This window comes from Arachis ipaensis, chromosome B08 (assembly GCF_000816755.2).
Source record: "Arachis ipaensis cultivar K30076 chromosome B08, Araip1.1, whole genome shotgun sequence".
NCBI classification, from domain to species: Eukaryota; Viridiplantae; Streptophyta; class Magnoliopsida; order Fabales; family Fabaceae; genus Arachis; species Arachis ipaensis.
The window spans coordinates 60,428,612-60,451,532 of NC_029792.2; the positions used below are offsets into that span (position 1 = coordinate 60,428,612).

The 22,921-nt window shown below is 36.8% G+C and overlaps 1 long non-coding RNA gene across 2 annotated transcripts; it reads right to left on the minus strand.

Annotated features, from left to right (window-relative positions):
* On the minus strand, nt 16,899-19,759 carry LOC107614233. 2 transcript variants are annotated; one of them, XR_002352466.1, is made up of 4 exons: nt 19,112-19,759; nt 18,859-19,025; nt 17,678-17,795; nt 16,899-17,091 (listed from the first exon to the last, which is right to left on the minus strand). It is a non-coding gene; the product is annotated as an uncharacterized LOC107614233 (long non-coding RNA). The 2 variants fall into 2 exon arrangements; XR_001614339.2 differs by having other exon boundaries at nt 16,903-17,091; nt 17,678-17,781; nt 19,112-19,758.

The following is a 22,921-nucleotide window of genomic DNA, read 5'->3' on the forward strand; positions in this document are numbered from 1 at the left end:
TATATATATTTAATGAAAAGTGTTTTTGAAAGGTTACGCAGTTTTAAGTTTTAAACAGGCTCCTATTTTAGTATTAAATATGTTTAGGGTCGTCGTAATATCCAAGCTATCAGAGTAGCACAGCCGAAAGCATGAAATTCTAATAGTGAGGATGTTACATTTGTGGTATCAGAGCAGTCTTTCCTGTAGAGCCTGAGGAATGGACTGACTATGCTTTAATTGCATACTCTGAGCGTCTATCATATAGTAGTCTTGTTTGAATAATGAGAATTAGAGCTTTATGCACATGACGGTCTATTGATTAATGTTGTTAGCCTTGCATTGCATACTTCCTGGTATTAAGTTTGGCCGGCTTAAAACTAGTGGATTATGTATATGGAAGTACTAATGGGTAGTCATAAACGATATACAAGTTATAGATAACGCGAGTCGTGGGTTTTGGGAATTGTTAGAAACTATTTTTCGAGGTTACTCAGTTATGTGTCTTGAATTCTGTTGGAGTCATGTGACTTGTTCTTTTCTAGCCTATCATGAAGTTCTTGTTGCCTTTTCTTTTAGATAGTAGTTTGATTTTTCTAACTCTATTCCTCTGTTCATATGCATTTTTGTTTGATCCTAATTGCATATGCCTGTTTGAAATTCTTTGTGTGTCTATCTTTCTCTGTTTAAACTCTTCTTCTTGATTCAGGTATTCTTTGACATAACTTTGAACTTATTTTGATGCAGTATATTTTTAAGTTCTTATTCCGAGTCCATTTTTTTAAAGAAATTGTGATTGTTTTTCCCTTATTTGATTGTATTTAAAACCATTTTTCAAATTTTTATAAAATCGCTTTTGAGTCGATATACACTTCTCTATATAAAACTTTGAAAATTCCTTATACAGTTTTAAAAAAAACTATTTATTTCTAATACATCGCCTGTTCTTTTACTGCTTTACAGGGATATACTTACTTTAAATACAACTTTATTTTCTAACAACTTTACTACAGTTTCTATGCATATCTTTACTTGATTATGTACTTAGGTATTTCTAAAAAAATTTTGAAAGAAAGGATTTTCGCCTTTATTCCAGTTGAACTTCGTTTGACAAACTTCACCTAAATTATTTTAATTTGGATTTGGTTTAGCATAACACATTACTTATGCAATTATTGTTCTTTTGAAAATATTGGACTCATATCTTTTTTTTTAAGAACGGACCAATTCCTTCTTAAACTTTTCATTTCTATGGATGTTATACTTAATTTTGTTTTTAATTATTCTTTTACATCTTGTGATCATTATCATTAATCTTAGTTTACCTTCTCTTGTGAATCTCATTCTTATCTGAGTTAGCTTGATTTTGTTCCAATTTAATGCATCGTTTATCCTCTTATTGTTTTTACTAGAGTTCTTTAGTCGAAGAGTCCTCCTTGCGAGTTTGCTATTGATGAGTTGAATTCCTTTTTAGCGTATCTTAATCTTCTTGAATGATTCTTGTGAGGTGGTGATTTCAAGTATACTCTTGGAGTTTTGTTTTGAACCTTTTTGAAGAAGTTTTGAATTCGGATGAGCGGATAATTTATACCCTTTTTGGCATTATTTTTACATAGTTTTTAGTATGTTTTAGTCACTTTTTATTATATTTTTATTAGTTTTTATTCAAAAATCACATTTCTAGACTTTACTATGAGTTTGTGTATTTTTCTGTGATTTCAGGTATTTTCTGGCTGAAATTGAGGGACCTGAGCAAAAATCTGATTCAAAGGCTGAAAAAGGACTGCAAATGCTGTTGGATTATGACCCTCCTGCACTCGAAGTAGATTTTCTGAAGCTACAGATATTTAATTGGTGTGCTCTTAATTGCGTTGGAAAGTAGACATCTTGGGCTTTCCAGAAATATATAATAGTCTATGCTTTGCTCGAGATTTGATGGCCCAAAGTGGTGACCAAAGCCAGCATAAAACTTCCTGGCGTAAAACGCCCAAACTGGCACCAGAATTGGAGTTAAACGCCCAAACTGGCACCCAAGCTGGCGTTTAACTCCAAAAACAGCCTATGCACATTAAAGCTTCAATGCTCAGCGCAAGCACACACCAAGTGGGCCCCGAAAGTGGATTTCTGCACTATCTGCACTCAGTTACTCATTTTCTGTAACCCTAGGTTACTAGTTTAGTATAAAAACTACTTTTAGAGATTTATGTTAGGTCTTTTGACCATCTTTTGATCATATGTAACTTTTTACATCTTGGAACCTCCTTTGGAGGCTGGCCTCATGGCCATGCCTAGACTATTTTCACTTATGTATTTTCTACGGTGGAGTTTCTACACCCCATAGATTAAGGTGTGGAGCTCTGCTGTTCTTCATGAATTAATGCAAGTACTATTGTTTTTCTTTCAATTCATGCCTACTTCTTCTCCAAGATATACTCTCGTACTTAATTCAGTTAAGTCAAAATGAAGGGGTGACCTGTGACAATCACCCACTATCTTCGTTACTCGCTTAGCCAAGATCCGCGTGCCTGACAACCACAAGCGGTCTACATGATGTTCAACGTAGTCATTAGACGACAGCCGAAGTATATTCTCTTGGGTATCTAATACACGGACTGAGTCCGTGAGATTAGTATCTTCGTGATATAGGTTAGAACCAATTGGTAGCATTCCTAGGATTTGGAAAGTCTAAACCTTGTCTGTGGTATTCCGAGTAGGATCTGGGAAGGGATGACTGTGACGAGCTTCAAACCTGCGAATGTTGGGCGCAGTGACAGTGTGCAAAAGGACAAGGGTCCTATTCCGACGCTAGCGGAAACCGACAGATGATTAGCTGTGCGGTAGCTGTACATGATATTTTTCATCCGAGATGAGAAATCCGACAGTTGATTAGCCGTGCAGAGATCTTACCTGGTATTTTTCATCCGAGAGGATCATACAGCTTTCCATGGAAGGGAGCACGCATGGTTGGAAGAAGGCAATAGGAAAGCAGAGGTTCAGAAGCAACAAAGCATCTCCAAACGCTTATCTGAAATTCTCACCAATGAATTACATAAGTAACTTTATTTTATTTTATGTTTTATTTATCTTTTATTTATCAGAATATCATAACCATTTGAATCCACCTGACTGAGATTTACAAGATGACCATAGCTTGCTTCAAGCCGACAGTCTCCATGGGATCGACCCTTACTCACGTAAGGTATTACTTGGATGATCCAGTGCACTTGCTGGTTAGTTGTGCGGGGTTGTGAAAAGTGTGAATCAAAACTCCGTGCACCAAGTTTTTAAAATTTATTTTAAAAATGTGTTCTTCAGAGTTTTTAAGAATGAATTCTAGAGATTCATGGAATATGTTGGAACCTGGCTGGCTGTTAAGGCATGTCTGATCTTTTGGACCGAGGTTTCTACTTTCCATTGTAGAAAGGACATGTCTATATTTGTATGCTGAAGCTTGGCTGGCCATTGGCCATGTCTAATCTTTTGGACCAAACCTTTAGACTAACATTACCGGAATCCTGGAATTCTTATTAAAAATTTTGAATATCTTTATTTTCTTTTTCCAACATAATTTTCAAAAAATACAAAAAAAAATCAATAAAACCATAAAAACCAAAAATTTTGTGTTTATTTTTTGAGTCTAGTGTCAGATTTTAAGCTTTATGTCAACTGCATCTTTTTTGTTTTTCTTTAAATTTTTGAAAATTCATGCATGTGTTCTTCATGATCTTCAAGTTGTTCTTGAGGATTTTCTTTGTTTGATCTTTATATTTTCGTATTTTGTGTCTTTTCTTGTTTTTTCATATGTATTTTTGAATTCTTAGTGTCTAAAGTTTAAAAATTTTTAAGTTTGGTGTCTTGCATGTTTTTCTTTTCTCAAAATTTTCAAAAACATGTTCTTGATGTTCATCATGATCTTCAAAGTGTTCTTGGTGTTCATCTTGACATTCAAAGTGTTATTGCATATTTCTCTTGTTTTGATTCATAATTTTTATGTCATGTGTCATTTAGATGTTTTTCTCTCTCCTCATTAAAAATTCAAAAATAAAAAAAATATCTTTCCTTTATTCTTCTCATAAATTTCGAAATTTTGGGTTGATTTAGTCAAAAAGTTTTAAAATTTAGTTATTTCTTATTAGTCAAGTCAAAATTTCAATTTAAAAATTCTATCTTTTCAAATCTTTTTCATTTCCCTTCTTAATATTTTCGAAAACTTTAAAATTGATTTTCAAAATCTTTTTCTTATTTTTATTTCATATTTTCGAATTTATTGCTAACATTTAATGTTTTGATTCAAAAATTTCAAGTTGTTACTTGTCTAGTAAGAAAGGTTCAATCTTTAAATTCTAAGAATCATATCTTTTAGTTTCTTGTTAGTCAAGTCATCAAGTTTAAATTCAAAAATAAAATCTTTTTAATTTTCTTTTCAAATCTTTTTCAAAATAAATTTCAATCATATCTTTTCAAAATTTAATTTCAAATCTTTTTCTAACTTCTTATCTTTTCAAAATTGATTTTTAAATCTTTTTCAATTAACCACTTGATTTTTTTGTTTGATTGTTTATTATTTCTTATCTTTTTCAAAACTACCTAACTATTTCTCTCTCTAATTTTCGAAAATAATTAACATCTTTTTCAAAAATCTTTTTTATTAACTAATTGTTTTAAATTCTAATTTATTTTATTTCTTTTAATAATTTCGAATTCTAACTATTAATTAAAATAAAAACAAAAATATTTTTCTTTTCTTATAATTAAAATTCGAATTTCTTCTCCCTCTTATCTCTTTCTATTTATTTTATTTATTTACTAACACTTCTCTTCTTAAAATTCGAACCCTCTCCATCTCTCTGTGTTCGAATTCTTCTTATTCCTCTCTCTCCTCTCTAACCTCATTCTTCTATTCTTCTACTCACATAAAGAAATCTCTATACTGTGACATAGAGGATTCCTCTTCTTTTCTGTTATCTTCTTTTTCATATGAGCAGGAACAAGGATAAAGACATTCTTGTTGAAGCTGATCCTGAACCTGAAAGGACCCTGAAGAGGGAGCTAAGCGAAGCTAAAGCACAACTCTCTGGAGAAGACCTTGCAGAAATTTTTAAAAAAGAAGAAGACATGGCAGCCGAAAACAACAACAATGGTGGAGATGCAAGGAAGATGCTTGGTGACTTTACTGCACCATCTTCTGACTTCTATGGAAGAAGCATCTTAATTCCTGCAATTGGAGCAAACAATTTTGAGCTTAATCCTCAATTAGTTTCTCTAATGGCATATAATTGCAAGTTTCATGGACTTCCATCAGAAGATCCTCATCAGTTCTTAGCTGAATTCTTGCAAATCTGTGATACTGTTAAGACCAATAATTCTGAGGTCTACAAACTTATGCTTTTCCCATTTGCTGTAAGAGACAGAGCTAGGATATGGTTAGACTCACAACCTAAAGAAAGCCTGAACTCTTGGGAAAAGCTGGTCAATGCTTTCTTAGCCAAGTTCTTTCCACCTCAAAAGTTGAGCAAGCTTAGAGTGGAAGTCTAAACCTTCAGACAGAAGGAAGGTGAATCCCTCTATGAAGCTTGGGAAAGATACAAGCAATTGATCAGAAGGTGTCCTTCTGACATGCTTTCAGAATGGAGCATCTTATGTATATTCTATGATGGTCTGTCTGAATTGTCTAAGATGTCATTGGACCACTCTGCTGGTGGATCTCTTCATCTGAAGAAGACGCCTAAAGAAGCCCAGGAACTCATTGAAATGGTTGCAAATAACCAATTCATGTACACTTCTAAAAGAAATCTTGTGAATAATGGGATGACTTAGAAGAAAGGAGTTCTTGAGATTGACACTCTGAATACCATATTGGCTCAGAATAAAATATTGACTCAGCAAGTCAATATGATTTCTCAGAGTCTGACTGGAATGCAAGCTGCATCCGACAGTACTAAAGAAGACTCCTCTGAAGAAGAAGCTTATGACCTTGAGAATCCTGGAATGGAAGAAGTAAATTACATGGGAGAATCCTATGGAAACACTTACAATTCTTCATGGAGGAATCATCCTAATCTCTCATGGAAGGATCAACAGAAGCCTCAACAAGGCTTCAATAATAATAATGGTGGGAGAAATAGGTTTGGCAATAGCAAACTTTTTCCATCATCTTCTTAGCAATAGACAGAGAATTCTAAGCAGAGCCTCTCTGACTTAGCAACCATAATCTCTGATCTAAGACCACTCACAGTTTCATGACTGAAACAAGGTCCTCCATTAGAAATTTGGAGGCACAAGTGGGTCAGCTGAGTAAAAGAGTTACTGAACTCCCCCCAAGTTCTCTCCCAAGCAATACAGAAGAGAATCCAAAAAGAGAGTGCAAGGCCACCAATACGTCCAACATGGCCGAACCTGTAGAGGAGGAAAAGGTAGTGATTTCCAGTGAGGAATACCTCAATGGACGTCCACTGGCCACTAAGGAGTTCCCTAATGAGGAACCAAAGGAATATGAGTCTCATACAGAGACCATGGAGATTCCACTGAACTTACTGTTGCTATTCATGAGCTCTGATGAGTATTCTTACTCTGAAGAGGATGAAGATATTATTGAAGAGCAAGTTGCTCAATATCTAGGAGAAATCATGAAGCTGAATGCCAAGTTATTTGGTAATAAGACTTGGGAGGATGAACCTCCATTGCTCATCAATGAACTGAATGCTTTGGGGCAACTGAAATTACCTCAGAAGAAACCGGATCCCGAAAAGTTTTTAATACCTTGTACCATAGGCACCATGACCTTTGAGAAGGCTCTGTGTGACCTGGGGTCAGAAATAAACCTCATGCCACTCTCTGTAATGGAGAAACTAGGAATCTTTGAGGTACAAGCTGCTAGATTCTCACTAGAATTGGCACACAAATCAAGAAAACAGGCTTATGGACTTGTAGAGGATGTCTTAGTGAAGGTTGAAGGCCTTTACATCCCTGATGATTTCATAATCCTAGACACTGGGAATGATGAGGATGAATCTATCATCCTTGGAGGACCCTTCCTAGCCACAGCAAAAGCTGTGACTGATGTGGACAGAGGAGAGTTAGTCCTTCAATTGAATGAGGACTACCTTGTGTTTAAGGCTCAAGGATCTTCTTCTGTAACCATGGAGAGGAAGCATGGAAAGCTTCTTTCAATACAGAGTCAAACAGAGCCCCCACACTCAACTTCTAAGTTTGGTGTTGGGAGGCCACCATTAAGCTCTGAGTCTCTGTGAAGCTCTCTAAGAGCTCACTATCAAGCTATTGACATTAAAGAAGCACTTATTGGGAGGCAACTCAATGTTAATTAATTATATTTATATATTTGCTTTCCATTGTTATTTTATATTTTCTTTAGGTTGATGATCATGTGAAGTCATAAAAATAACTACAGAATCAAATCGGAATCAAAAACAGCATTGGTGCACGAATCGTAATTCACACTTTTCATAACTCGTACCACTAACCAGCAAGTGCACTGGGTCGTCCAAGTAATACCTTACGTGAGTAACGGTCGATCCCACGGAGATTGTCGGCTTGAAGCAAGCTATGGTTATTCTGTATTTCTTAGTCAGGAAATCAATTATAATTATTAGTTTGGATTGCGAAAAAAACAAAAGAGCATGAATTAAATACTTGTTATGCAGTAATGGAGAATATATTGGAGTTTTGGAGATGCTTTTTCCTCTGAATCTCTGCTTTCCCCCTGTCTTCTTCTTCACGCACGCAAGGTTCCTCCTATGGCAAGCTGTGTGTTGGTGGATCACCGTTGTCAATGGCTACCATCCATCCTCTCAGTGAAAATGGTCCAGGTGCGCTATCACCGCACGGCTAATCATCTGTCGGTTCTCACTCATGCTGGAATAGGATCCATTGATCCTTTTTGCGTCTGTCACTACGCCCAACCCTTGTGAGTTTGAAGCTCGTCACAGTCATTCAATCCCTGAATCCTACTCGGAATACCACAGACAAGGTTTAGACTTTCCGGATTCTCAAGAATGCTGCCAATGGATTCTAGCTTATACCACGACGATTCTAATTAAGGAATCCAAGAGATACTCATTCAATCGAAGGTAGAACGGAGGTGGTTGTCAGTCACGCGTTCATAGGTTGAGAATGATGATAAATGTCATGGATCATCACATCCATCATATTGAAGTGCGAATGAACATCTTAGATAGAAACAAGCGTGTTTGAATACAAAACAGAAATAATTGCATTAATTCATCGAGACACAGCAGAGCTCCTCACCCCCCAAAAATGGAGTTTAGAGACTCATGCCGTCAAAGAGTACAAAGTTTAGATCTAAAAATATCATGAGGTACAAAATAAATATCTAAAAGTTGTTTAAATAATAAACTAGTAACCTTGGTTTACAAAAAATGAGTAAACTAAGATAGATAGTGCAGAAATCCACTTCTGGGGCCCACTTGGTGTGTGCTAGGGCTGAGACTTGAGCTTTACACGTGCCTAGGCTGTTTCTAGAGTTAAACGCCAGGTTGTAATCTGTTTCTGGTGTTTAACTCCAACTTGTAACCTGTTTCTGGCGTTTAACGCCAGAATGCAACATGGAACTGGCGTTGAACACCAGTTTACGTCATCTATCCTCGAACAAAGTATAGATTATTATATATTGATGGAAAGCCCTGGATGTCTACTTTCCAACCCAATTGAGATCGCACCAATTGGACTCTTGTAGCTCCAAAAAATCCATTTCGAGTGCAAGGAGGTCAGAATCCAACAGCATCAGCAGTCCTTTTTCAGCCTGAATCAGATTTTTGCTCAGCTCCCTCAATTTCAGCCAGAAAATACCTGAAATTACAGAAAAACACATAAACTCATAGTAAAGTCTAGAAATATGAATTTTTCCTAGAAACTAATAAAAATATACTAAAAACTAACTAAAACATACTAGAAACTACATGAAATTAGCCCCAAAAAGCGTATAAAATATCCGCTCATCACAACACCAAACTTAAACTGTTGCTTGTCCCCAAGCAACTAGACAAATAAAATAGGATAAAAAGAAAGCAATAAGCAATAATATCTCAGAGTTTTAAGTGAAGCTCAGATTCTAATTAGATGAGCGGGACTAGTAGCTTTTTGCTTCCGAACAGTTTTGGCATCTCACTTTATCCCTTGAAATTCAGAATGACTGGCATCCATAGGAACTCAGAATTCAGATAGTATTATTGATTCTCCTAGTTTAGTATGTTGATTCTTGAACACAGCTACTTTATGAGTCTTGGCCGTGGCCCTAAGCACTTTGTTTTCCAGTATTACCACCAGATACATCAATGCCACAGACACATAACTGGGTGAACCTTTTCAGATTGTGACTTAGATTTGCTAGAGTCCCCAATTAGAGGTGTCCAGAGTTCTTAAGCACACTCTTTTGCTTTGGATCACGACTTTAACTACTCAGTCTCAAGCTTTTCACTTGGACCTGCATGCCACAAGCACATGGTTAGGGACAGCTTGGTTCAGCCGCTTAGGCTAGGATTTTATTCCTTTAGGCCCTCCTATCCACTGATGCCCAAAGCTTTGGATCCCTTTTTATTACCCTTGCCTTTTGGTTTTAAGGGCTATTGGCTTTTTTTCTGCTTGCTTCTCTTTTTTTTTCGCAAGCTTTTGTATTCACTGCTTTTTCTTGCTTCAAGAATCAATTTTATGATTTTTTAGATTATCAATAACATTTCTCTTGTTCATCATTCTTTTAGGAGCCAACAATTTTAACATTCATAAAATTCAATATCAAAAACATGCACTGTTCAGGCATTCATTCAGAAGGCAAAAGGCATTGCCACCACATATAAATAATTAGAATTTTCCTTATTAAAAACTCGAAAAAAAATTATTGCCTCCTTATTCTAAAAATCTGCTATTTTATTCATGTTTGATGATGATGAGAAAAATAAATTATAGCTTAATTAGAGATAAAATCAAAATAGATATACTAATTACTACTACTCATATATGACTTCTAAGGTAAATTTCTAATAAGAATAATTATCACAGAGTTAAGGTTAAGATTAGAACTCAACAACCTTGAATTTGGGAGGTGGATGCCTCTTTAGTCTGTGGAGTGCTTGGCCCTTCAAGAGATAGCTTCTGGCGCTTCAGTTCCTTCAGTTCACGCCCTTGCTCTTCTTGTTCTCTAAGCAGTTTGCAGATCATGCTATTTTGATTTTGTTGTTCTTCCTTCAGTTGATCTACAACTTCTTGCAACTTGGTGACAGATGCTTCTAGGCACTCCCAGTATTCAATTTGAGGGATTTCCGGGAGGAACTCCTGTGCTCTCCTCTTGATGGGGTCGTCCTGCACTTGTTGTCCTTCCATAGACTTTTTGGTGATTGGTTGCTCAACTGGGATATACTCATCTAGTCCCATTTTTACCCCAGCATCTTTACATAACAGAGACACCAAGCTTGGATAAGCCAATCTGGCATCTTTGGAGTTCTTGTTTGCAATTTTATAAAGCTCACTAGAAATTAGCTGATGAACTTCCACTTCTTTTTCCAGCATAATGCAATGAATCATCACTGCTCTTCTGATGGTGACCTCAGAGTGGTTGCTAGTGGGCAGTATAGAGCGCCCAATGAAGTCCAGCCAGCCTCTGGCGACTGGTTTGAGATTCCTCTTTTGAGTTGGTTTGGGGCACCCTTTGTGTTGGTTGTCCATTTGGCTCCAGGGAGGCATATGTCCTCTAGGATTTTGTCCAAGCTCAGGTTTGGTCTCATCATTCTCCTATTAAAGGAGTCTGGGTCATCTTTCAGTTGAGGCAACTTGAAGATCTCCCTTATTTTGTCAGGGTGGGTGTGAACAATCTTCCCTCTGACCAGAGTTCTATAGTCATAGAATGCGGTTCCCACTATTTTCTGCCTGTCTGTCTGCCACAGATTTGCGTAGAATTCCTGAACCATGTTTCTTCCCACCTTTGTTTCAGGATTAGCTAGGACTTCCCAGCTTCTGTTTCGAATTTGCTCTTGGATCTCCGGATATTCGTCTTCTTTCAGATCGAATTTAACTTCCGGGATCACTGACCTTAGACCCATTATTTTGTAGTAATGGTCTGAACGTTCTTTGGTTAAGAACTTCCTTGATTCCAAAGTGGTTTTGGAATATTCTCTTTCTTGCCTCTTAAGTTGGTTTGTTTTCCCTTAGGAGCCATGATCTTAGTGGGTATTGGCTTAGTGATCACGGATAGACACACCAAACTTAGAGGTTTGCTTGTCCTCAAGCAAAAGAAAGTAAAGAGAAGGGATATTAGGAGAGCCAAGATCGAATTGTGAAGGTGGTAGGGGGGAGGCCGAACTAGGATTTAAAGGGAAGGGGGTGGGTTTTCGAAAATTTTGAAGAAGATATGATAAAAGATATGATTTGTAAAAGATGAGTATGATAGGAACATGATGCACTTTAAAATTTAAAAGATATGAATAATGTGAAAGATATTTTAAACAGATAGCTATGTTTTGAAAAAGATATTGATGAGTTGAAAAAATTTGAGAAGGAAAAGAGATAGGTTTGTTTTGAAAAAGATTTGAAAAGAAGTTGAAGGGGATTTAAAAAAAAGGTTTATGTTTAGAGTTAAGATACATTTGATATTTTTGAAAAAGGATTTGAAAAAATTAGGATTTGTAATATGTTTATGCAAGAAATCATGCATTGAAACAGGAAAAATGGAAAAAATTTGAAGTGAAAATGAAATTACCTACTCCCCACAATCCTGGCGTCAAATGCCCAACTGTTACATGTTTTGGGCGTTTAACGCCCAGTTGGTGCTTGGTCTGGGCGTTTAACGTCCAGCTGTTGCTTCTAGCTGGCGTTAAACGCCAGAAACTCCTTTGTCACTGGGCGTTTTTCTAAACGCCCAGGATGCTGTAAATCTGGCGTTAAACGCCCAGAAGCTGCTTCTTTCTGGTGTTTAACGCCCAGATGGCTATCTCTACTGGCGTTAAACACCCAATAGATGCTCCTTTTGGGCATTGAACGCCCAAAACAGCTCTTACTGGCTTTTTTTTTCGCACTAGTGAGCTTCTTTTTGCTGTTTTGTATTCTGAATCCTTCTGCAACCCTGTGAAATTATGCAATTGATTCTTTACCTTGAAGATTATTTATATTAAACTTGTATAATAATAATAAAAAAAATAAATAAGAAAAAGTTTTGCTAATGACTTGGTTGCCTCCCAGCAAGCGCCTCTTTATTGTCTTTAGCTGGACCTTGCTGAGCTTTTAATCTAGCCTCAGCCTTGAGCACTCTTGCTCAACATTGCCTTCAAGATAATGCTTGATTCTCTGTCCATTAACAATGAACTTCTTATTAGAATCGAAGTCTTGAAGCTCCACATAGCCATATGGTGACACACTTGTAATCACATATGGTCCCTCCACCGGGATTTCAGTTTCCCAGGGAATAGCCTGAGTCTAGAGTTAAACAGCAGAACCTTCTATCCTGGTTCAAAGACTCTAGATGATAGCTTTCTGTCATTGGTGCGCAGAAATTGTGATTACACTTTAATTATGTAAAATTCATTGCTCTTTCTTTCCCTGGTAATGGCGCCAAAAACATGATGCCAATACCATGGTTCACAACTTCGCACAACTAACCAGCAAGTGCACTGGGTCGTCCAAGTAATACCTTATGTGAGTAAGGGTCGAATCCCACGGAGATTGTTGGTATGAAGCAAGCTATGGTCACCTTGTAAATCTCAGTCAGGTGGATATAAAATAGTAATGGGGTTTTCGAAAATAATTAATAAAATAGGGATAAAAATACTTATGTAAATCATTGGTGAGAATTTCAGATAAGCGAATAGAGATGCTTTCGTTCCTCTGAACCTTTGCTTTCCTGCTATCTTCATCCAATCAGTCTTACTCCTTTCCATGGCTGGCTTTATGTAATGCATCACCATTGTCAATGGCTACTTTCGATCTTCTCTCGGGAAAATGATCCAAATGCCCTGTCACGGTGAGTTTGAAGCTCGTCACAGTCATTCAATCATTGAATCCTACTCGGAATACCACAGACAAGGTTTAGACTTTCCGGATTCTCATGAATGCCGCCATCAATCTAGCTTATACCACGAAGATCCCAATATCTCGAACTCGGTCCCCTGTATTAGTAATCTAAGAGATACTCATTCAATCGAAGGTAGAACGCGAGTGGCTGTCAGGCACGCGTTCATAGGGAATGATGATGATTGTCACATTCATCACATTCAGGTTGAAGTGCGAATGAATATCTTAGAAGTGGAATAAGTTGAATTGAATAGAAAACAGTAGTACTTTGCATTAATCTTTAAGGAACAGCAGAGCTCCACACCTTAATCTATGGAGTGTAGAAACTCTACCGTTGAAAATACATAAGTGAAAGGTCCAGGCATGGCCGAGAGGGCAGCCCCCAAAACGTGATCACAGGATCAAAATACAATCCAGGATGTCTAATACAATAGTAAAAGGTCCTATTTATAATAAACTAGCTACTAGGGTTTACAGAAGTAAGTAATTGATGCATAAATCCACTTTCGGGGCCCACTTGGTGTGTGCTTGGGCTGAGCTTTAACTTTCTACGTGCAGAGGCCATTTGTGGAGTTGAACGCCAGGTTTTGATCCATTTCTGGCGTTCAACTCTGGTTCTTGATCCATTTCTGGCGCTGAACTCCAGAATTGGGCAGAGAGCTGGCGTTGAACGCCAGTTGACGTCGTCTATCCTCGAGCAAAGTATGGACTATTATATATTTTTGGAAAGCCCTGGAGGTCTACTTTCCAACGCAATTGGAAGCACGCCATTTCGAGTTCTGTAGCTCCGGAAAATCCACTTTGAGTGCAGGGAGGTCAGAATCCAACAGCATCAGCAGTCCTTCTTCAACCTCTGAATCTGATTTTTGCTCAGGTCCCTCAATTTCAGCCAGAAAATACCTAAAATCATAGAAAAACACACAAACTCATAGTAAAGTCCAGAAATGTGAATTTAACATAAAAACTAATGAAAACATTCCTAAAAGTAACTAGATCCTACTAAAAACATACTAAAAACAATGTCAAAACGCGTATAAATTATCCGCTCATCACAACACCAAACTTAAATTGTTGCTTGTCTCCAAGCAACTGAAAACCAAATAGGATAAAAAGAAGAGAAGGGAGGTGTTGATTTGCTCCCAATATTTATGTGGAGGGAAGTGCATCCCCTGAGGTGTCTCAGGGATCTCTTGATTTGCAGCCACATGTTCTACCACTGAGCTATAGATCCTTTACATAATTGTTTTACCACACCGAACTTAGAATGTTGCTCACCCTCGAGCAAAAGAAGAAGGAATAGATGAAGAAGAAGAGGTGGAAAAAACTAGGATTATGAGGAAGGAAGGTGGGGATCCTATGGGGTCCACAGATCCTGAGATGATCTTGTGAGGTCCACAGATCTTGAGGTGTCAAGGCATTTACATCCCTGCACCAATTTAGGCATGCAAAATGCCCTTGCACACAACTCTGGGCGTTCAGCGCCAGGTTGGTGCTCATTTTGGGTGTTCAATGCCCATTTGTTGCCCATTTTTAGTGTTGAACGCCAGAACCATGCTTGTTCTGGGCATTCAGCGCCAGCTCTTCTCCAGGATGCAATTCTGGCGTTCAGCGCCCAGATGATACCCATTTTGGGCGTTCAGCGCCCAGATACTACCCATTTTGGGTGTTCAGCGCCAGAACCATGCTCTGTTCTGGCGTTGAACGCCAGGCAGATGCTTCCTCCAGGGTGTGATTTTTCTTCTGCTGTTTTTGATTCCGTTTTTAATTTTTGTATTTTTTTTGTGACTCCACATGATCATGAACCTATAAAGACATATAACTAAGAAAAATATAGTTAGATAAATAAAAATTGGGTTGCCTCCCAACAAGCGCTTTTTTAATGTCAATAGCTTGACAGTGGGCTCTCATGGAGCCTCACAGATGTGCAGAGCCTTGTTGAGACCTCCCAACACCAAACTTAGAGTTTGGATATGGAGGTTTTGGTTGACTCTGCTTTGAGAGAAGCTTTTTTTGCTTCCTCTCCATACATCCTCATTCTCTTCAGAAGAGGAATACTCATCAGAGCTCATGAATGGCATAAGGAGGTTCAATGGAATCTCTATGGTCTCTAGATGAGCCTCAGAGTACTTTGGTTCCTCAGAGGGAAGCTCCTTATTGATCACTGGACGTCCCAGGAGGTTTTCCTTCTTGGGATTCACGTCCTCTCCTTCCCTTACAGGTTCGGCCATGGTGCTTATATCAATGGCCTTGCACTCTCCTTTTGGATTCTCTTCTGTATTGCTTGGGAGAGTACTAGGAGGGATTTCAGTGATCCTTTTACTCAGCTGGCCCACTTGTGCTTCTAAATTTCTAATGGAAGACCTTCTTTTATTCATGAAACTTACAGTGGCCTTGGATAGATCAGAGACTAAGTTTGCTAAATTAGAGGTGTTTTGTTCAGAGTTCTCTATCTGTTGCTGAGCGGATGATGGAAAAGGTTTACTATTGTTAAACCTATTTCTTCCACCATTATTAAAGCCTTGTTGAGGCCTTTGATCCTTCTATGAGAGATTTGGATGATTTCTCCATGATGGATTATAAGTGTTTCCATATGGTTCACCCATGTATTTTAACTCTACTATTGCAGGGTTCTCAGGATCATAAGCTTCTTCCTTAGAAGATGCCTCTTGAGTACTGTTGGATGCAGCTTACATTCCATTCAGACTCTGAGAAATCATATTGACTTGCTGAGTCAATATTTTATTCTGAGCCAATATGGCATTCAGAGTATCAACTTCAAGAACTCCCTTCTTCATAGGCGTCCCATTACTCACAGGATTCCTCTCAGAAGTGTACATGAACTGGTTATTAGCAACCATGTCAATGAGTTCTTGAGCTTCTGCAGGCATTTTCTTTAGGTGAATGGATCCACCTGCAGAAGTATCCAATGACATCTTTGATAGCTCAGATAAACCATCATAGAATATATCCAGGATGGTCCATTCTGAAAGCATCACTACAAAAAAAAAGGCCTATGGTCACGGTAAAAAACCGTGACCATAGCTAGTAAAAAGGGTGACCATAGATCTATGGTCACAGTTTTAGACCTATGGTCACGGTTTTTTACCGTGGCCTATTCTCTCGTGGCCATAGGTCTATGGTCACGGTTTTTTTATCTATGGTCACGGTTTCTATGGTCACGGTTTCAATTTTCAAAATCTAATACTTTAGGCCACATTTTTTCACCGTGACCATAGGTTAATCTATGGTCACGCGTAAAAACCGTGACCATAGCCTTATCTATGGTCACAGTTTTGACCGTGACCATAGCTTCTATAGTCACCCCTCCTTAAAACCGTAACCATAGCCTTATCTATGGTCACGATTTTGACCGTGACCATAGCCTCTATGGTCACCCCTCTCTAAAACCGTGACCATAGCCTTATCTATGGTCACGGTTTTGGCCGTGACCATAGCCTCTATGGTCACCCCCTCTAAAACCGTGACCATAGCCTTAGCTATGGTCACGGTTTTCACCGTGACCATTGCCCCTATGGTCACCCCTTCTTAAACCGTGACCATAGCCTTATCTATGGTCACGGTTTTTCGCCGTGACCATAGCCTCTATGGTCACCCCACTTTAAAACCGTGACCATAGCCTTATCTATGGTCACGGTTTTCACCATAGCCATAGCTTATCTATGGTCACCCCTCTTTAAAACCGTGACCATAGCCTTATCTATGGTCACGGTTTTTCGCCGTGACCATAGCTTATCTATGGTCACCCTATTTTTAAATGGTGACCATAGCCTATTTTGTTTTATGAAATCTAATTTTTTTAAAAACATAATCACATCCCAAAATGATGATAATCACAAAATAAATCTAAGAATGAGAAATTCAATAAATCTAAATCATAAAAATTTTATTAAAAAATAAATATCCATTACAACACTAATCAAAATAAGGTGCAATTTATCCATTACATGTAATATCGGATAAAGTCTCTTATTAAAAAGTAAAGAATATTCGAAGTTGTTATAAACGGTGCCGCAGAAACTAGTCAACTCCTGTTGTCTTTACCAGTACGAAAAAATTATCCTGTACACAAAACAAAGCCAAAACAAATTTCAAGAGAAGGTAAAGAACATTCGAGAGTAGGAAAACAAAATAATCAATTAACAAATACTAATCCTAAAAGAAACGAAAAGAAAAAGATAAAAGAAAAAAGCATTCCCTACATAGTTTATCTCCATCAAGATACAAGAACTTAGAACCCAATTGTATGAAAGTAATTAAATTATCCCAACAGAAAAATGAAAAAGAAAGTCTGCATGAAGACTTTAATTTAGTGACCAAATTTATTGATAATATAACCAATCTTTGTTCATCAAATTTAGTGAAGACTTTAAATTTATTGATAATATAACCAATCTTTGTTAAATTTATTGACCACATCTGGAACCACACACAGCCAAAGGGATTGTTTTAAATTTTTCAGCTATATTGTCCAAACAACAATTAATTATCACATAAATTACTATATAAAAGAAAACTTATACCAAAAAATTAGTGAAATAAGTTTAATCTTTCAGCTTTCATAAACACACCCGATGTTCCAAAATGGTCAAAGTAGAAGGAATGTTAGTAATAAAATATGTATGCAATTAACAGAAGAGGAGTTCACCTGCAAAATGCATCCAACTGTGCAAGTAGGAGTTTGTTTGACAGGTTTAATAATTCACCTACATCTTTTGATGTATTATAGAAGGTAAGCTCTGGACTAACAACCTGCAATGAGATATCTAAATCAAATAGTAAGACAAGCGAATTAAAGAGGGACATGGAAATGACAACCATTGTCCCTTATGAGTTGTCATAAGACAGTCTTGGTGCCATACTTATAAAGAAATGATCATGCATCATATAGTTGGAAAATCAACACAATAATTAGGGAGAAAGAAACCACCGCTTACAATTTCAAATCTGAAAGTCCTATAAACCGAAAGACTAGACACTACTGAAATCTTAAAATTGCATAATCAACTGCATCATAAACCAAATCTTAGCAGAGCGCAAACAGATATTCAGCATAAAAGTCTCAATACAAACATGTTTCCGGAGTATTTTTTAATCCAAAAGGGAGAACAAAGAATGAGAGGAAAACAAAAAAGAAAACCTCACCCTAAGTATAACAGCTTACTATTAAAGTCTTCACAATTCACTAAACTTCTTTTTCACAATTGACCAAATTTTTTGGTTCATCAACCTCAATCTCCACAATTCACTAAACTTCTTCTCAACAACAATCAGAATAGCAAGGTTCTCAACCCATTCAATTTAGTGACCAAATTTATTGATAATATAACCAAAATTTACAACAAGCACTCATTCTCTATTCAGAAAACAGTTACAATCAAACCATCATTACAATAATTTCAGACCCAGCACAAGCCTAGATCAATTCAACACTCAACACAATATTATCCAGTCAAATTAAATTAACATATCCAGTAACCAATGATTCTCAAACAAGTTTTCAACAATATCCAAATAAATCTCAATTCCACAACTAAATCAAGAAGTCAGCATAACCAAGAATTCGAGCAATTAATCACTTTCAAACAATTAAATCATTATTCACAAATCACAACCTCAAGTCAAAATCAGTCTCAATACCACACCAATCACATTTTTTTACAACCTCAAACAGAGCTTAATTTCGCCAATTAATCACTCATAACAACAAAACCAAGTTGATTTTTATCGATTAATCACACAAAACATTCACAAATTATTTGCAGTTACTCACTAAACTTCATTGGCATTCATGAATTTAAACAGTTAATTTTAAAATAAATCCCCTACCTTAATTAACTGGAACTCGAAGAAATCTATAACTGCCACAAATTCCTTTTTTACCTATCTCGCAGCAGCAGTAAGCTCACACAGAACCAGCAACAGCTACAACAGTCCCAAAACAGCATCGACACCAATACTAGTTGTAACAGAAATTTAGAAGCAAAGTGGCGGAACTAAAATAAGAATATATGTGACTATGATTAGAACAAGAACATGGCAGAGGAACAAGTTTGAAGCAGAACAAGGATGAGAGGGTTACAGTTTCAAAAATGGAGGAATCGGAACCAGAACAGCAACTCCGGTGTTCTTCTCCAGCATCAAGGGCAACGTTTGGTTCACCACCATCAGCGGCACACAGCTCGACGGCGGACTCCACCCGCGGTCACGGTGGCAGCGGCAGGGCAACAACGGCAACGACAACGGCTCCTCTAGCTCGCGGTTCCTTCTCTCCCTTCGCGAGCTTCCTCGGTGGTGGCAGAAGCTCCGGCCACGGCGACGCGACGTGGATCTAACGGCGATGATGTGCAGCTCGCGATGATGGCGGCGATGGCTCCACGGCGCCGGAACAGCGACGGGAATGGGTGACTCGGCTGCAGTAAGGAGGCAAGGCGGCTAGGTGACAGCGCTGCTTCCTCTTCTCTCTCGAATCACTATCTCTCTTTCGACCTTCCTCTCTCGCGCACGGCTCCACCGAGAAGACGACGGCGGCATCAAGACGCGGTGGCGGTGCGGCAGCAGTTCCCCCTCCTCTCTTCTCTCTTCCCCATCGCAGCCTCACTCTAGGATCGATCTCTCCCTTTTTTTTCTTGCTTCTAATTTCTGTTGCTGTGTGTTGGTATGTTAGAAGAAAGGGGAAGCGATGTGGCGATGGTAAGTGGCAGTGGAGATTAAAGTTTTATGTGTGTTTTAAAATTAGGGTTAGGATTGACATTATTGAGTATTGAGTATTGAGGTAATTTTAATAAAATTTAGGAGGAGTAGGGTAAATTAAAAATTAATTTTAGTCAAACACTAATATTTATAAAAATATTATATTAATTATTAATTTATAAATTTATTTTTAAATAAATATTTTAATTCAAAATTTAATGAAATTTAACCACCTTTATACTGGTATATTGTTTCAATTATCTTATACTATACCATGGATAAAACTTAAACTATAATTAAAACGAATTTGGCATTATAAGTGGTCACTGATAATGGGTTAGTTTTTCATCCTTTATTAAGTTATTAAATCATTTTTTATATTATTAAGTTCTAAATCATTTTTTAATTTAAAATTAATAATATTCAACTTAATTTTTTATTTATAAAATTAGATTTAAAATTTTAATATTTTAAAGTAAATCACATAAAATTTTTATTAAATTTTAATTATTAAAATTTTTAAATTTCAAATATATAAAATATTTAAAATTATAAAAATATATAAAAAAATCGTGATCATAGACCCCTTTAGGTCACCTCCTAAAACCGTGACCATAGACTCTTTTAGGTCACCCCCCAAAACCGTGACCATAGACCCCTTTAGGTCACCCCCCAAAACCGTGACCATAGACCTTTTTAGGTCACCCTTCCGAAAAACCGTGACCATAGACCCTTTTAGGTCACTGTAAAAAACCGTGACCATAGACACCTTTAGGTCACCCCCAAAACCGTGACCATAGACCCTTTGAGGCCACCCCCAAAACCGTGACCATAGACCCCTTTAGGTCACCCCCAAAACCGTGACCATAGACCCTTTTAGGTCACCCTTTTTTTAAAAACCGTGACCATAGACCTTTTTTGGTCACTGTAAAAAACCGTGACCATAGACCCTTTTAGGTCACCCCCAAAACCGTGACCATAGACCCTTTTAGGCCACCCCCCAAAACCGTGACCATAGACCCATTTAGGTCACACTCCAAAACCGTGACCATAGATCCTTTTAGGTTACTCTTTTTTAAAAAACCGTGACCATAGACCCTTTATAGTCACTGTAAAAAACCGTGACCATAGACCCCTTTAGGTCACCCCTCAAAACCGTGACCATAGACCCTTTTAGGCCACCCTTTTTTAAAAAAACCGTGACCATAGATACTCTATGGTCACCCTTTCCAAAAAAATCGTGACCATAGCTTTTTTTTTTTTGGTCACGCTGAAAAACCGTGACCATAGAGGGTCTATGGTCACGGTTTTTTACCGTGACCAAAAAAACCGTGGCCATAGACCCAAAATGTTGTAGTGCATGTCAGAAGGACACTTTTTGGTCAGCTGCTTGTATCTTTCCCAAGCTTCATAAAGGGATTCACCTTCTTTCTGTCTGAAGGTTTGAACATCCGCTCTAAGCTTGCTCAGCTTTTGAGGAGGAAAGAACTTGGCTAAGATTGTTGGGTTCGGCTGCCATCTCCTTTACTTGTTCGAAATTTTCAATAAGGTTGTCTCTGGATTGTTGTAATTTAGCTTCTCTTAGTTTTCTCTTCAGAGTCCTTTCAGGTTCTGGATCAGCTTCAACAAGAATGCCTTTTTCTTTGTCCCTGCTCATAAGAAAGAGAAGAGAAAAAGAAAAGAAGAGGAATCCTCTATATCACAGTAATGAGGTTCCTTATTGTTAGTGGAAGGAAGGAAGGTGACAAAGAATGTAATGTAAGGAAAGAAACACAAGGGTGAGGAGAGCAGAGATGTGAGATGAGGAGATGTTAGTAGATGAATAAATAAAATAGAATAAGATGAGAGAGGGAAGTGAATTTTCAAAAATAATTTTTGAAAAAGGGTTAGTGATTTTCGAAAATAGTTTTTGAAAAAGGTTAGTAGTTTTCGAAAATTAAAATAAAAAATTAAAATAATTAGTTAATTAAAAGGAAATTTTGAAAAAGGGGGAAGATATTTTAGAAAATTAGAGAGAGAGAGAGTTAGTTAGGTAGTTTTGAAAAAGATAAGAAACAAACAAAAAGTTAGTTAGTTAGTTGAAACAAATTTTGAAAAGATAAGAAGTTAGGAAGTTAGAAAAGATATTTTGAAATCAAATTTTTGAAAAAGATATGATAAGAAGATATGAAAAGATATGATTGAAATTAATTTTGAAAAAGATTTGATTTTTAAAATCACAATTAATGACTTGATTCATAAGAAATCACAAGATATGATTCTAGAACTTAAAGTTTGAATCTTTCTTAACAAGTAAGTAACAAACTTGAAATTTTTGAATCAAAACATTAATTGATTATGTTATTTTCGAAAATTTGATATAAAAATAAGAAAAAGATTTTTGAAAAATATTTTTGGAATTTTCGAAAATAACTAAGAAATTTGAAAAAGATTTGATATTTGAAAAAGATTTTGAAAAAGATAAGATTTTCAAATTGAAGATTTGATTTGACTCATAAGAAACAACTTGATTTTAAAAATTTTTGAAAAAGTCAATCCAAATTTTTGAATTTGATGAGAGAAAAAGGGGAAGATAATTTTTTGATTTTTGAATTTTTAATGATGAGAGAGTAAAACAAGAAAAATGATGCAATGCATGAAAGTTATGGATCAAAACAATGAATGCATGCAAGAATGCTATGAATGTCAAGATGAACACCAAGAACACTATGAAGATCATGATGAACATCAAGAACACAATTTTGAAAAAATTTTTAATGCAAAGAAAACATGCATGACACCAAACTTAGAAATCTTTAATGCTTAGGCACTAAGAATTCAAGAATGCATATGAAAAACAAGAAAAGACACAAAACATGCAAATGCAAAGATCAAACAAGAAGACTTACCAAGAACAACTTGAAGATCATGAAGAACACTATAAATGCATGAAAATTTTCGAAAAAATGCAAGATGCACATGCAATTGACACCAAACTTATAACATGACTCAAGACTCAAACAAGAAACACAAAAATATTTTTGATTTTTATGATTTTATGATTTTTTTTGTATTTTCTTTAATTTTTTTTTCGAAAATCTTTTTGAAAAAGAAAAATAAGGATTCCAAAATTTTTAATATGAATTCCAGGAATCTTGCTCTTTAGTCTAAAGCTCCAATCAAAGGGTCAGGCATGGCTTAATAGCCAGCCAAGCTTTAG